Source organism: Symphalangus syndactylus, chromosome 3, assembly GCF_028878055.3.
Source record: "Symphalangus syndactylus isolate Jambi chromosome 3, NHGRI_mSymSyn1-v2.1_pri, whole genome shotgun sequence".
Classification (NCBI taxonomy): domain Eukaryota; kingdom Metazoa; phylum Chordata; class Mammalia; order Primates; family Hylobatidae; genus Symphalangus; species Symphalangus syndactylus.
In genome coordinates this window covers 120,925,521-120,940,960 of record NC_072425.2, presented here as the reverse complement: position 1 = coordinate 120,940,960, position 15,440 = coordinate 120,925,521, and the positions used below count along the sequence as shown (strand labels likewise).

Below are 15,440 nucleotides of genomic sequence, written 5' to 3'. Positions count from 1 at the left end.
AGCGTAAAGAGAGCTCTTCTAGCTGCAATGCATATGCAAGAATTTTTGCTTTTGATTATAGCCTAATCTTTATATCATCCTGCTGGAGACAAAATAACAGCTGCAGTGTTCAATGAAACTCTGCCATTTTAGTGGTTTTAGGTCATTTGGGGAATGGGAGTGAAGACCTGTTATTCTGTGGCAGGAATTAATTTTACCATCAGAAATACTAGCTAGTGTGTGAGCATGGGGGAGGGATGGGGACTGGGTCGAATAATTCTGTGCCTAATAGCTAATACAAGTAACTGGGGTTTTTATGTAAAAAGTCATAATAGTCATATATATGTGTATATATGTGTATATATGTATATATGTATATATGTTGCATTTTAATACAAAGACATTAAGAATTTTATTTCATTTCCTGAAATGTTCACATGTCCAGTTTTAGTCTGAGAATAACTCAACAGATGTCTAAATTGTTGATACTCTCCTAGGTTCCTCAGAATATTAAATTAAAATTCCTAGATTAGTATTCATGCCTTAAGTCCTAGAAAATACAATTTTGTTTATTGACAGCCCTAGTCAAACATGCTAGAAGACAGAATATTTATAATTCGCTGGTTTTATTGACATTCACTCAAATTCTGTTGTTTTTAAAGATCAAGTTAAAGACTACACAGACTTTCAAAACTTAGCGTAGCACTCTGGGATTTCTCTCAAATAAAATAGGCATCAACAAAGGATAAGCAACTAACCACTTAATGTAAGACTTTATGCTTGCTTTTCCAGTTATATTTCTGAATTTTGCAAACTAATTTGTGTCCTTTTTTTGAATAAATTTCATTTCTGTGGAGATGTCTAAAAATTATTTAGCAGACTACATTAAAAGAGAGTGGAGCTAACTTCTTAACAAAGGTTAATATACTCAGTGCAACAAGCTGTGGACCAAGAAATCTTCATTTTCTAACAAAATCATTTGACTTTGTGATTATTTTAAACTGTTTATACTTATTGCCAGGTTTAGTGACCAGAAACCAAATGTTAAAAATCATTCTTGGATTCAATTTACATTTTAAATAATACCTACAATACAAGTTCCCTTTTAAGAACTAAGGTCTCTAACCTGTTTCTGGTTGAGGTCATATTATAAATTTCTCCTCTTAAGGCCTTCTAGTGTTTTCCTAGACTTTCCTTTCCCCCTGTGTCTCCCACAGGCTTCCTTTCTCACCTGCCTCTACTCATCAGTCTTCAAATCAGAGAAAATCAGGATCAATATCTGCTTTGGGAAAGACAGGAGATAGATCAGTCGAGGAGATCAACTGCATGGTTACCAAAGTGAGCAATTAATAGGGTAAAATTCCCAACTGCTTTAAGAAATCACTGCTTTTTGAGAGTCAAACACATCAGGTGAATATTTTTCAGTACTGTTCACTTTGGTGCAAACTTCAGGATATGGTGGTAGATATTTGTTGACTTTTGTCAATAGAAATTTAGCCACAGTCAATATGGGGAAAATTGACTAAATTAAATGTTTCATTCATTCATTCAACAGCAAATACATTAAAGCCCACTATGTATCAGACATGCTTTGAGGCTTGAAACACAAGATTCACAACAGAGGATAAAACGAGAGAAAGATATTCTAGGTAAGATCAACAGGAAGAACAAAGGTCTCCCAGCAAAAATGCATAAGGTAAGTGTGGGCAGTTCAAAAAATATAAAGTGATAGAAAGGAAAGAAAAGGAAACTGTAGGCAACTGAATTTAGTATTTTACATTTAGGAAAGGAAGCTCCATGAGGACCTCTGAGCACAGTGGGGGCTGTACGTGACGTAGAGCACCAGACAGAAAGTTAGAAGGTCTTGGTTGTAGAGACTAGCCTGCCACTTTCTAAACCTATGTTTCCTCATTTACACACTCAGATATGTAAGATGTTCTGTAGGTGTCTTCTGGCAGAACAATTATGCAATTCTGCATTTTGGAAAATGGGTCTACAGAAAGAGTAGGGATTGGGATATGAGTTATGAGGCTCCTTGAAGTTCTAGGGGTGAGACAATAAGGATAAAACGAGACTTCAGAGACAGGAAGGGAAGTTTGCCTCTGTGGCTGTTCAGGCTGTGCACTACAAATCTCTAGGGGGTGCTATTTGCATGAACTAAGACGACAAGACCGGTTAAGAGGTTTCAAAGTTCTTTGTGATTGGATGGGCTGGAAGTGCAGGCTTGGAGATCTCCTGGAGGAAGAAGTCATGTGAGTTGGAATATCAAGAGAATTACCATGGGAAAACCAGGGAGGCAGGAAGGAGGGGTGAATTTTGCAGGCATGTCTCCAAGAAGAGGAGCCAGGTCTTGTAACGTTGAAAGGGAGTCATCCTCAGTGTCAAAGCTGAAACCATAAGAAGATAGACGGAACCTGAAAGACCTCCATAACCATTAAGAGGAAAGAAGGCTAGTTTCTAAAGCTCATAAAAATGTGTTCTGAAAATATATTAAGTACTGACTGAGGGCTAAAGGTCTAGCTCTGTGCTAAATACAGCAGATTCACGGGAGAATAAACATATTTCCTGCCTTTATCAAGCTAGAAAAGACATTACATGAAGCTAGGGAAAACTAGACACTAAACAAATAATTACATATGCAATCCAATACATTTGTGAAAAGCAAAAGCATAATGTGTGATGACAGTAAAAGGTGGAATCCAGATCAGAGGATAAGGAAGGGTTCTGTGAGAAGATGACGTTAGAGCAGGAACAGAAAGTTGAATAAACGTTAGAAGCAAAGTGAAAGGAGAGTGTGACATTAAATGGTAGCAATAAAAATGAAAAAAAAATCTAGCTAGATTAAAGAAATAGTTTGAATCTTTAATTGATCAGAGTTGGGGATATATTAGACTGAGGCAAAAGAAGATAGAAGATATCAAGGGTTTTTCCAAGGCTTCTGGCATAACAAACTTTGCAGATAGAGGTGCCATTTATTAAGATGGGGAACCTGCAAAGAGAAGGAGATTTAGGATAAATTAAGAATTCAGTGTGAGGTATTAATTCCAAGTGACATTTGATATATCCAGTTGGAGATATTAAGTAGGCAGTTAGGTCTGTGGGTCTGGAGCTAAGAAGAAGGGCCTGAGACAGATGTAAATTTAGAAGTCAGCAACATACAGTGGTATTACAAAACCCAGGAACAGTCCAGACACTTAGGGGAGGGTGAAAACTGAAAGGGGAAGAATCACAGGGCAATTGTGAGTATATAAAAATGTTCTAAGTGCCAGAGGAAGAAATTGTTGCAGAGAGTCTGGGTCAGTTTTATCGACTACGGCAGAGAAAGTATGAGAAACACCTACAGATTTATCGGCTCAGAAATACTCCTTTCTAACCTCTTTTCTGAGAGATTCCTCTTCATCTGTAGCAGTATTGTCCAATAGAACTTCTTGCGATGATGGAGATGTTCTATATCTGTTCTAAGAGAGCAGCTAATAGCCACATTTGGCTATTAAGAACTGGAAGCAAGACCAGTGTGGCTGAAGATTTTTTAATTTTATTTAATTTTACTTAATTAACATTTAAATATAAATTGCCACATGTGACAAGTGGCTACTGTATTAGGCTATGCAGTTGTAGATTTTATTATCACCCAGAGTTGTAGCCAGAATAACCACTTCACAGCACCACACATACATACTAGCCACAGCCAGGGGCATCTGACTCAAGCTTTCTCAGGATGTATGGGCCTAAGAAGAGATTCAGACAGTCTCCTTAGTTATTTGGATGGCAGGATGTGAAAATCAATGGCTATTGGCAGCCATACTCCCTGCCATGTAGACTAAAAATCTAGAGAAAGTCAAACTATAAAAGAAAAGAAGGAAGAAAGACACAAACACACAGAAAGTCCTGAGGGAGTCCCTCCTTCTCATTAGTTCTGATGTCTGGCCAAACCCATCTCTGGTTCTCTGAGAATGTCACATGGTGGAAATGTGAGTCAGATGATAAGATATTTGGAGGGAAGAATTGTGATGAAATGAAAATGCTGAGTGAAAACCACTATCTCAAGGAGTTGATAGGTGAGTGAAAAGAGAGAACTACCGTTAGCCCTTTATATCCACAGGTTCCACATCTATGGATTCAACCAACAGCAGATCAAAGATATTTGGAAACATGAAAAATATAATAAAACTATAAAAATAATAAAAACTGGCCAAGTTCAGTGGCTCACACCTGTAATCCCAACAATTTGAGAGGCCAAGGCAGGTGGATCACTTGAGATCAGAAGTTTGAGAACAGCCTGGCCAACATGGTGAAATCCTGCCTCTACTAAAAACACAAAAATTAGGCATGGTGGTGCACTCCTGTAGCCCCAGCTACTTGGGAGGGCGAGGCACGAGAATCTCTTGAACCAGGAAGCAGAGGCTGCAGTGAGCAAGATTGCTCCACTGCACTCCAGCCTGGGTGATAGAGCAAGACTCCATCTCAAAAATAAATAAATAAAATAATTAATTAATTAAATTAAATAATAATTAAAACAGCACAGTATAACAACTATTTACATGGTATTTATATTGTGCTAGGTACTGTAAGTAATCCAGAGATGATTTAAATCATATGGGAAGATATGCATAGGTTATAGTAAACACTGCACCGTTTTAGATAAGGGACTTGAGCATCCCCAGATTTTGGTATCCTCAGGGATCCTGGAATGAATCCCCTGTGGATATCAAGGGACAACTGCACATTAAATTATTGTTGTTTGTGGCACTTGTGTTCTATGAAGTTGCCAGGATCACTGAATTAGCAAATACTGTTTTCAATGCTGCTCAGAGAAATCCTGGCTTAAGGTTCTGCAAGCCTCTGGTCACATTTTCATCAACTTTCAGACAGTCTACTTGGTTATTGTGTGTTTCTGCTTAAGAAGTCTTTATTTAATATATATTGTTGATTCATTAAAATTGAACTCACAGCCAACAGCATTATAACCCAAGCCTGAACCAAGCTTACCTAACACATATTTTTTCCATAAGGTACATCACAGCCTTATTGCACTTACGAACACCAAAGAGCGCTTCAGAACTATGCTTGGGAGCCATTTTAAATGGTAAAATCTTCAACAAAAAGCACAAAAGTGTTAAAAACATGGCACTAAATCAACTGTGAAAAGGACACTCGTTTACAATATGAGAGCTGAAGCAAGAAGGCAGTGTCACCTTGTCCTTCCTCAGCTGGGAACATGAGTAACTCAATTTTTTAACAGCTCTGCTCATATATTAGTCTGTTTTCATGTTGCTGATAAAGACATACCCGAAACTGGGCAATTTACAAAAGAAAGAAGTGTATTGGATTTACAATTCCACGTGGCTGGGGAGGCCTCACAATCATGGAGGAAGGCATGGAGGAGCAAGTCACATCTTATATGATGGCGGCAGGCAAAGAGAGTTTGTGCAGGGAAACTCCCGATTTTAAAACCATCATATCTCATGAGACCCATTCACTATCACTAGAACAGCACAGGAAGGACTTGCCCCATGAATCAGTCATCTCCCACCAGGTCCCTCCCACAACACATGGGAATTATGGGAGCTACAAGATGAGGTTTTGGTGGGGACACAGAGCCAAACCATATCAGCTCATGTCTTCAAATGACTACGAGAAACCATGCACATGGATTTGGGGGATACACATAGATTTTGAGTAGGTAAATATGCAAATACAGAAGGTGTGAATAATAAAAATGGACTGTAATAGTAGTGCCCATTTTACAATGTGCCAGGAATTTTTCTGAAGCTCACGTATATGTATTTAATTTTCATAATAACCCTGTAATACATGACTTTTATGAAAATGAAATACATTAATATATACTAAAGCTTTTTTTTTTTTTTTTTTTTTGAGACGGAGTCTCTCTCTGTCGCCCAGGCTGGAGTGTAGTAGTGCGATCTTGGCTCACTGCAAGCGCCGCCTCACAGGCTCACGCCATTCTCCTGCCTCAGCCTCCCAAGTAGCTAGGACTACAGGCACAGGCCACCATGCCCGGCTAATTTTTTGTATTTTTAGTAGAGACAGGGTTTCACCATGTTAGCCAGGAAGGTCTTGATCTCCTGACCTCGTGATCTGCCTGCCTCAGCCTCCCAAAGTGCTGGGATACTAAAGCTTTTTATTAGAAACAATGCAATGATATTTATTGCGCTTCATAAGTATGAAAAAATAAAGACAGAGATTTCTCCAAAGTAAGTGAATAGATAGTAAACTCCAGGTAACTCCTCTGTAACCCACATCCGTAATCATATTGTAACACCATCTGTCTAAGCCATTGCATAGGAGGCAGAATTAAAGAATTTGCTCTAAGAAGCCTTCTCACCTACAGGGCAATTCCAAGCATGGTCCCTGACATCATCGTTGAACATTCTGGTTAAGCTTTATTCATTTAATTGACAGAAATTGGGCATCTACTATGTTGTAAGCATGATTCTAGGCACTGGGGACAAAGAACAAGATAATGAACAGCACGATGTTTTTGCCTTCATAAAATTCGCATCAAGATAGACACAGGAAATAAACACATATATAATTTCATATAATGATAAGGGCAGTAAGAAAAACAAAGCAAGTTAGAAAAGCAAAGGAAGTGTTACTGACCCTCCCAGGAGGTTATTTGATCCTAATGGGTTCTTTCCCTGCCCAGTGTCATTTGTGCCAATAGAACCAGACCAGGTTAAGTAAAGCAGAACAGAAACTTTACTCGTGATCAAAGAATGGTGAAGGGGAGGGGAGCTCGTGCTCAAAGCATCATCTCCCTGGAAGTCAAGTAGAGGGAGATTTAAAGGGCTCCCAGGGGAGGTAGGTGGAGACTGGGGCAGGGATTCCTGGAAGAAAGGTGGGCTCTTCCAGGAGGGAAGACAGTATGTGCAGTCATGTGTTTTTGTTTGCACCCAGCACCTTTTGTGCCTAACAAGGTACATTTCTCCCTGCTGGGTGGAGATTTTAGTATGGTAATGAAGCAAGAAATGAGTTCAGTGCACCTATGCAAGAGTTCAAGTCAAGGCAGCACTTCTGCACTTAGTTGGTCTCGTGGCTAACTCGTAGTTTCTGGCATTCTGCTTTCTTATCCGTAAGCAAGCACAGCTGCAAGCACAAGTTAGTTTCACAGGTTTTGGGGTCTCCTGAGAGCATCTAGACCATGCATGCTATGGTAACAGGTGACAGAAGGCCTCTCTGAGGAGGCAACATTTTTGCTGAGACCTAAAGGAAGTGAGGAAACTATAGGCAGAAATATCTTGAAGAATAGCACTCCAGGCAAAAGGAACAGCAAGTGCAAAGGCCCTGAATTCGAAACGGGCTTGGGATGGTGTCAGGAACAGCAACACGGCTAGGGTGGAAGGGGCAAGGAACTCAGTGAAAGACACAAAGTGAAAGAATTAGGCAGTGCCAGTTCATATGGGATCTTAGCAGTCATAGTAAGGAGTTTGGATTCTAAATGTGTCGGTAAGTCCTTAAAGAGTTTTGAGCAGGGAAAGTAAGTCATATGACAAGTTGGTACAAGATCCCTTGTGTAGAGAATGGCCTGCAGGAGAGCAAGAGTAGAAGCTGAGAGACCATTTATAGGCTCAGGAGGGAGAGCAGGCTTCATCTGAGAGTCAGCAGTGGAGGAAGTGAGAAGCAGGCAGTTTCAGAATATATTTGAAAAGCAAAGCTTTAAATGTGGAGTGTGAGGGAAAGAGAGGAATCAGGAACATCTCCATGGATCTGGGCCAGACTCCTAGGTGATTGATTGTTGGAGTCTTTTGCCTAATTGGGAAGACAGTGATAGGAAAAGAGTTGAGGAACAGGAGAATCCATAGTTTTCTTCAGACTTTCACTGTGTTTTACTAAATCCTAGGTTCTAGGGTTGGATTTTTTTCTTAAAGAAAAAAAAGAGTTAATTTCTGGGTCTCCTGGGAAAGATTGCCCTTGACACATAGGAATAAATAACCTTGGGTATTAACCGAAACCCCCATTTAAACCTTATCTGAACACTAAATATAATCTTGTTCATTACATAAATAAAAACTGAAGGCTTATGCTACAATTTGCCTGTCCCTGTATATACACATGTACACACGTGGCTAAATGAAGACACTTGACAGCTACAGAAAACCCTGACAAGGAACGGTAAACAAATTAGCTTTGCTGAGAAATACAGCTTGCACTCATCCAAAGCCTGCAATGGAAAAAAGTCCAGACAAAATCGGCAAGTATATTAGTTAAAAAAAAAAGAAGAAACAAACAAAAAAAGGAAATATTTTGGTCAACTACCCCAAAATGGATTCAAAAACAAACTAAAAATAATTCTCTAAATTCCAATACCTCAAGCTCATCACATTTGTTTCTACAAGAACCAAACTCATTTCCTGTTTTATCCATAGGAGGAAACATTTTTTTTTCTCCTGCAGACATTTTAGTGAAATATATGAGCCTTTGCACAAGACTGAGACTCGTAGGACTTTCCTCTCTGTTCTCATAGAAATTAAAAACAGACCGAAAGCCACAGGGCCGTGACTATTATAGGTCTAAATTGGATCTTAAAATAGAGTAAAGGAAGTGAAGCAAGGCTTAGTAATCAGCATAATGCAGCATAATATTTAGTGTTTTAATAGGACATCTCTGTTCATTAATGCATTCAACAATTATTTTTGAGACCCCATTATGTTTCAGGCACTGTACGAGGTGCTCAGCACACACCAATGAATAAACCCATGTCACTTCTTACCTGTGTAGTACTTACAGTGTAACACTGATAGTAATAAAACATTTATCTGAAGCAACTTTCAGAGCCGCCGAGACCAGAACCTCTGCACTCCCCTTAGAACAGATTTCTCAAGCTCAGAGCTGTTGACATTTTGGACTGGAAAAGTCTTTGTTGTGGGGCTGTCCTGTGCATTGTAGGATGTTTAGCAGCATCCTTGGCCTTTACTTACTAGATGCCAGTAGCTCTCTTTCCCCCTTATTAGTGACAATCAAAAAATATCTCCCTACATTGCCAAATACCCCCTAGGGAGAAAAATTCGTACCTATGTGAGAGCCACTGACTTTAGAGGATGGTGAAAGCAATAAAATTCTGTCTTTTTCTGAGATCTCCTCATTCATTCCAGAAAGGTGCCTTTGCCAAATGAGAAGTTATAGGTTAATGTGGAGGGACCAGCCAGTCCGAATAGGCTGAATTGGATTTAGAAGGCATCAGAATCAACTTTCAAGATATAAAGGCAATAACTGTTTCCGATGAGAAAAATATCAATTTTCAGGGTATTCATTTATTCAACAAAATTGTTACTAAATGCCTACTCCTCTAAGTGTCAGGCACAATTATAGATGCTGTGGACAGTGAACAAAACACAACAAAATTCCAGTCCTTGTGTAGCTTATAGTGAGGGAAGGCATACAAGTAAGTAAAATGTCTATAGTATGTGAGGAGGAAATATGTTTAGGATATGGATAAATAAAAGCAGGGAAAGGGGATCAGTAGAGGAGGATAATCCAATTTTTGTTAAGGTGGTCATCTAAAATAAAAGCCCCAAAAGACATAAGGAGAGAGTCATGCAAATATCTTTATTTAACAAAAAAGAGAGAGAGTATTCCAGGCAGAGGGAGCAGTAAGTGCAAAAGCCCTGAGGTAGAAGCTTGCTTGGTAACGGGCTGGAATGGTGTGAGCTAGACTGAATGGTTGGAGATAGTTAGACAGCTAGTGGGAGACAGATTTTATTGAAACTTCTAGGCCATTGTAAGGACTTTGATTTTCACCACAAAAGATTTCAAGAGGTGGTCAACAAATATTTTCAGTTGTCCTTCCATGCATATAGAAGATTATATTTCCCTGCACCCTTAAAATTAGGTGTGACTATTTGTGACAGACTGGGTTAGTGCCCCAATTCTTCCACCCTTTCTTTGCTTTCACACCCTTGCCTGGCCTCACTATAGACAGAATATAGTTCTCTGACTCTTGGTTGTAGTTTTGGCCATGGGGCTTGCTTTGGACAACAGGATGTAAGTAGGCATGATGCAAGCAAGGGTTTGAGATATGTTTGCCCAGTGTGGCTTTCTCTCTTGAATTTCTGCCACCACCCCAAAAACAACATGCCCTGGCTAGCTCGTTGAATCTAGGAGAAAGATGAGAAACATGGTGAGCAGAGCTACCCCAGAGGACATGCAGCTTCAAGCAGACCACCTAGTCTAGCCCAGTCTAAATCACTTGACCCCCAGCCAGCCTGCAGAGGCATGACAAACAAATGTTTATTGTTGCATGCACTGATATTTTGTGGTGGTTTGTTGCACAGCACGGTACCTCACTTTAGCCATTAAAATGAGAGTGGAAGTGAAATGTGTCAAGTCTGGGTGGGAGTAAAATCTTTAAGAGTCACTGCATATTGCCTAGTCCCCTTGCCCCTGTTGCAGAGAGGATGGAAGTACATGTCAAGGCAGAGCCTCTACTACCCTGGTTCGCTGAGTGACTGTGTGGAGCAGAGCCCCTCATTACCCACACTAAACATTGCCTGAGAAAGAAAGAAAGAAAAAATCTGTGGCGGTATCTAACTTTGTTTCTGTTTTTGATACTGCGGCATAATGTTGTTTGACTGATACACGAAGTCTCCATACGATTTTGAGGTAAGGAATGACGTGATTTGTCTCATATGTAAACAACTTTGGCTATGTTGAGAATAGACTGAAGTGGGTAGGGGCAGAGGCTAGGAGACAAACTGGAAGGTGGTTATTGCAACAATAATGCTGTCAAGAGACGATGGTGGCTGGGAACACTGTAGTAGCAGCAGGGAAGGTAACAAGTGACCAAATCCTAAACATGTTTTTAAAAATAAAACTGCCAAAGTTTGTTTACGGATAGGCAGGATGGGAGAGACAGGATGGAATCAAAGATGACTCTAAGGTTTTGGGGTTGAGAGAAGTTTGATAGCGTTGCCTTTAACTAAAATGGAGAATATTGTGGCAGGACAAGGTTTGGCTATAGGGGGAGATCTGGAGCTTAATTTTGGACATGGTAAGTTAGAGGTGCCTATTAACCATGTGTGTAGAAAAGTCAACAGTTGGATTTACCAGTCCAGGGTATGGAGATTTGATTTGAAAGTTTGTTGGTATATAAGAGATTGCATTTAAAGCCAAGCGATTGGAGGAAGTCACAAAGGGAGTGAGAGTAGACAGAAAAGAGGCTCAAAGATTGAGCCCTGGGGCATCCTTCATTAAGAGGTCAGAGACCTTGAACCTGGGAGGCCGAGGTTGCAGTGAGCTGAGATGACACCACTGCACTCCAGCCCAGCGACAGAGTGAGACTCCATCTCAAAAGAAAAAAAAAAAAAGTTCAGAGAATAGCAAGAAACCAGCAGGAGCAGCCAGTGAGGTTGCAGAAAACTGGTTTATGTGAGGTTGTGCTAAAGCGTCATGCATTTGCCTGGCCAGATGCTTTCTTCAGCGTTTTCCACCTGGTTCTTTCCAAGAAGGCTGATCTTAATGAAACTGATTTCCATTCCGTCCATTGTCTGGTTGGGTTTGGCCAGTGGGAAGGAGCCCCAATAGAAGATTAGAAAGAAAGGAATGAGATTAAATCAGTGGCTCTTTAAAATCACCTGCAAGGGTTGTTAAAGTACTAAGCCCCACCCCCAGTTTCTGATTCTTATCTAATTCTTGGATAAGACTTCTGAATTTGCATTTCTAACAAGTTCTCAGGTGATGTTGCTGGTCTGGAGGCAACATTTTGAGAACCATTAGGTTAAGGAATGTATTCACGATTCCTTCCCTGTACAATTGCCTCAGCCTGGTTGTGACCAGAAAGCCACTGCTCCTCCCCAGTTGTCCTGCAGTGTATGACTCTATTTCCTCTGGAATTTCAGAGGAATTTTTTTCCTGCCGTCATCTTTTCAAAAGTGGTGAAAGTTCTATTCCTGATGGCCCCAAATTCCTGCCCTATCACCTGTTCTTCCTCTGCGCCACACTTGCGCCTTGGTAAGTTGTCTCTTTGTAAATAGACTCTGCTTGAACTATCTTAATTTGACTGAGCTATCTGTGTCACTGATATAGAAGTCCTGAAAATAAATAGACATTTTTAAAAAGCACATTTGGACATTTAGAAATAACTGTTGGATTTAGCATGGAGAGGTCATTGGTAAAATACTGCAGACAAAAGCTGTTGGGGTTCATTTGAGAAGCAATAGTAGGATGTATATATATCTGTAAATTATCCCTGTTCCCATAAGAATCCTAAGTAATGTGTCAAACAATGACTCTGAGACCCTGAGTCATCCATGGTACAATTTGCTAAACATTTAACCAGATACTCAAGACATCTACGTGGCGTCCTTCATCCGGTTCTTCTCCTAACATCAAATGAGTTAGAAAATCTTATAAATCAATGTGTTGCAGTGGCTCACAAACTTTAGAATAAGAATCACCTGGGAGGCTTGTTAAACCAGTGTGTTTGGCCCCAGCCCTGGAGATCTGATTCAGTAGGTCTCCAATTTGCAGGTCTCACAAGTTCACAGGTGATGCTAATGTTACTGGTCATGGGACCACATTGAAAATCACTGATCTAAAAGAGGTATTTTCCTATCTTACCTTTCCTTTCTATCACTAGCCAGTACAGAGCCTCATAACATTTACATAAATTGCCACTGCATTCTTCAAATTCATCTCCCTGCTTTTAGGTTTTCCCCTCTCCCTTCCTAATCAGCCCCCTACAAGCCTGCGTAAGAGATCTTTCTGAGATACACAATGTATTATATTATTTCCTTGCTTACAAGACAAGGATCCGTGTCCATGGTCTTTAGCATAACCTTCCACTCTCACCTTTCACTATTTCCCACTCTTACCATACTCCATGCATGCTGAATTATTCATAGGTCCCTGAATACAATTATGCCTCACACACGGCATTTTCCTCTCTCCGGAAGGTCCTTCATTCCTGCGAGTCTCACCCTCCCTTAGTTTTCAGGCTGTGTGGACGCCTCTCCTCTGGGATGCCCTGGCATAAACTGCAGGTCACCTAGCCCAGACTCTGTGGCCCACTCATTGCAATGGCAAGTCATCCTTTCTGACTCCTGGGTGGCCAAGTCTCTTGGGTCTGTGTCTCTAGTGTTCAGTACTGATTCACAGGACAGCAAGCCCTCAACCACTATTTGTTGAATAATGAATAAAGGTCTCTGTATTAGGTCATAAAAGTGGGCATTGTAGTAAGAATTTCAATAAGCACAAACCATTTTCTAGTTAACCCACAATTAACTGGAAAATGCAATGAACCATAACAATATATTGGTCTCTGATTAATTAATATTTCAGCGAGCTAGTAATGACATAGGAGTTATAAAAATTAGAGGTGGATAAACCCAGCTCATACCCTTAGACTTTGGAAATTCTCAGTAATGTGCTGTCAAATATTAATATAGATATATTGCCTTCAGGATTCAATCTGACTAAATCCATAAATTTTGTGACACAATTCCTGCCTTTTTTTTTTTCCTTTTCAAGTTGCAAGGACTTTTATTGGGAGAATTAAATAAAAACAAACTGTTAACTAACCGTACTTTATGAAGTGTATAAACTCATCAAAACATTCCGGACTCTACCTAAGTATATGTAATTAACCACATCTCCATAAATGACAACCCCATTGCAATATTTAACAACTTTCAGAAGTTCTCACTAGTTGTTTTGTGGTGGGACTGGTCTTGGAAGTGAAGGACACTGAATTTTTTCCTCTTTGTATTGAACAAAATCACCTGCAATGAAGGCATGAATCAACTAGTCTAATGTTAGACAAGAAGTAAAATCCAGAGTGGACCCAGAAGCACAGGGGGTGCATGTTCTGGTCCTGTGTGCAGTTCCCTTCCTCGGTACATACCCTCGACACATGTGGCTATTGTACATCTTTGTTCTCCAGACGTGTTTTAAAATTCATAAGGTGAATCCATTGCCTGAACATGTACCTTGATTGTAATTTTATGTCAGAACTGGGAGGCACAAAAGCCAGAGAGCTTCTGAAAAATCCTGTGCCAGGGACTTCATGAAGCAATAGATCTGAAAGTCAGAAAATGGAACTCTCAAGAGATAAGAATAAGATGAATAGGAGAGATCAAGCCTCAGGAATCCAGTGGCTTATGTGCTGGAGTTCTTCATCTGGCTTTCTTTTAAGTGTGTCCATATCCCTTTGCGTATATGTATGTGTGTGTGTGTGTGTGTGTGTGTGTGTGTCTGCATGTGTGTGTGTGATCTCTGGCTTCACAGGCCAACAGTGGGTCTCATCCTCTACTTGGAAAAGTTAATAAGGTAAAGGTTCAAAGTCATCTTTAAAAAAACGAAAGAACAACATTGAATGTTGAAGTTGTTTATTTGTCCAACAAAACATGGTGTTAAACCTCTCATGAGAACTACTAGGTTTAAGGAGTTTCAAAATTATTTTGAGTCTTTTAATTATTTTTCCTACCTGCTATGTGATTCATCACTGTTTCAAAGAAGCTCCCTCTTCAAAACTCATCTTGTATGAACAGTTGCAATTTTTCTGTGAGATAGCACTCACCATTTCAAGGAAAGGAAGCAAGTCACCTTTTGCTAAAGCACAAAGCAAGGTTATCCCTCCAGATAGAATATATTCTTAGGAATATTGTGTCTCCGTATTACTGATGAAATGCAGATGTGTTAAGCTGTCAGTATTTTCATAGTCAACCAATCTTTCTTGAATGAAGATAGCTTAAAATGCTTATGAAAGAGTAAAAAATTCAATCATTGAAATTATATATTTATTTGGAATAATTCCACAAATGACCAGGACCAAGCATTTAATTTGTAGCAAGGCTAATGGTTGTGTTAAAGTTTATCTGAGAAGAAACAATGGCTAGAGACCAAGGGTGTGGGGGAGTTGGCAACTTATCAAGGTTGTATTGCCAGGGGTTTAGGTGTCATGTCTGGAAACTGTTGTTGGTAAAAAGTGCATTTGTATTACTTCTGTTAAAAATGGGCTTATGAGAAACAAAAATTGATGATTAAGTAAAATGTAGCTTCATTTAATGTAAATTATGATATATAAGGTAGGTATTGTCAATATAATTTTATTTTTATTTATTTTTTTTTTATTATACTTTAGGGTTTTAGGGTACATGTGCACAATGTGCAGGTTTGTTACATATGTATCCATGTGCCATGTTGATTTCCTGCACCCATTAACTCGTCATTTAGCATTAGGTGTATCTCCTAATGCTGTCCCTCCCCCCTCCCCCAACCCCACAACAGTCCCCGGAGTGTGATGTTCCCCTTCCTGTGTCCATGAGTTCTCATTGTTCAATTCCCACCTATGAGTGAGAACATGCGGTGTTTGGTTTTTTGTCCTTGCGATAGTTTACTGAGAATGATGTTTTCCAGTTTCATCCATGTCCCTACAAAGGACACGAACTCATCATTTTTTATGGCTGCATAGTATTCCATGGTGTATATGTGCCACATTTTCT

General features: G+C 39.8%; 1 protein-coding gene across 2 annotated transcripts in view; it reads left to right on the top strand.

Annotated features, from left to right (window-relative positions):
- PDGFD (platelet derived growth factor D) overlaps positions 1-4,118 on the top strand; it is a 255,724-nt gene extending 251,606 nt beyond the window's left edge. For both annotated transcript variants that reach the window (XR_008656728.2, XR_010119695.1), the window contains exon 8: positions 1,535-4,118. The gene's annotated coding sequence lies outside the window, so the exon portion shown is untranslated. The remainder of the gene's footprint in view (positions 1-1,534) is intronic.
- The last annotated feature ends 11,322 nt before the right edge of the window (positions 4,119-15,440 follow it).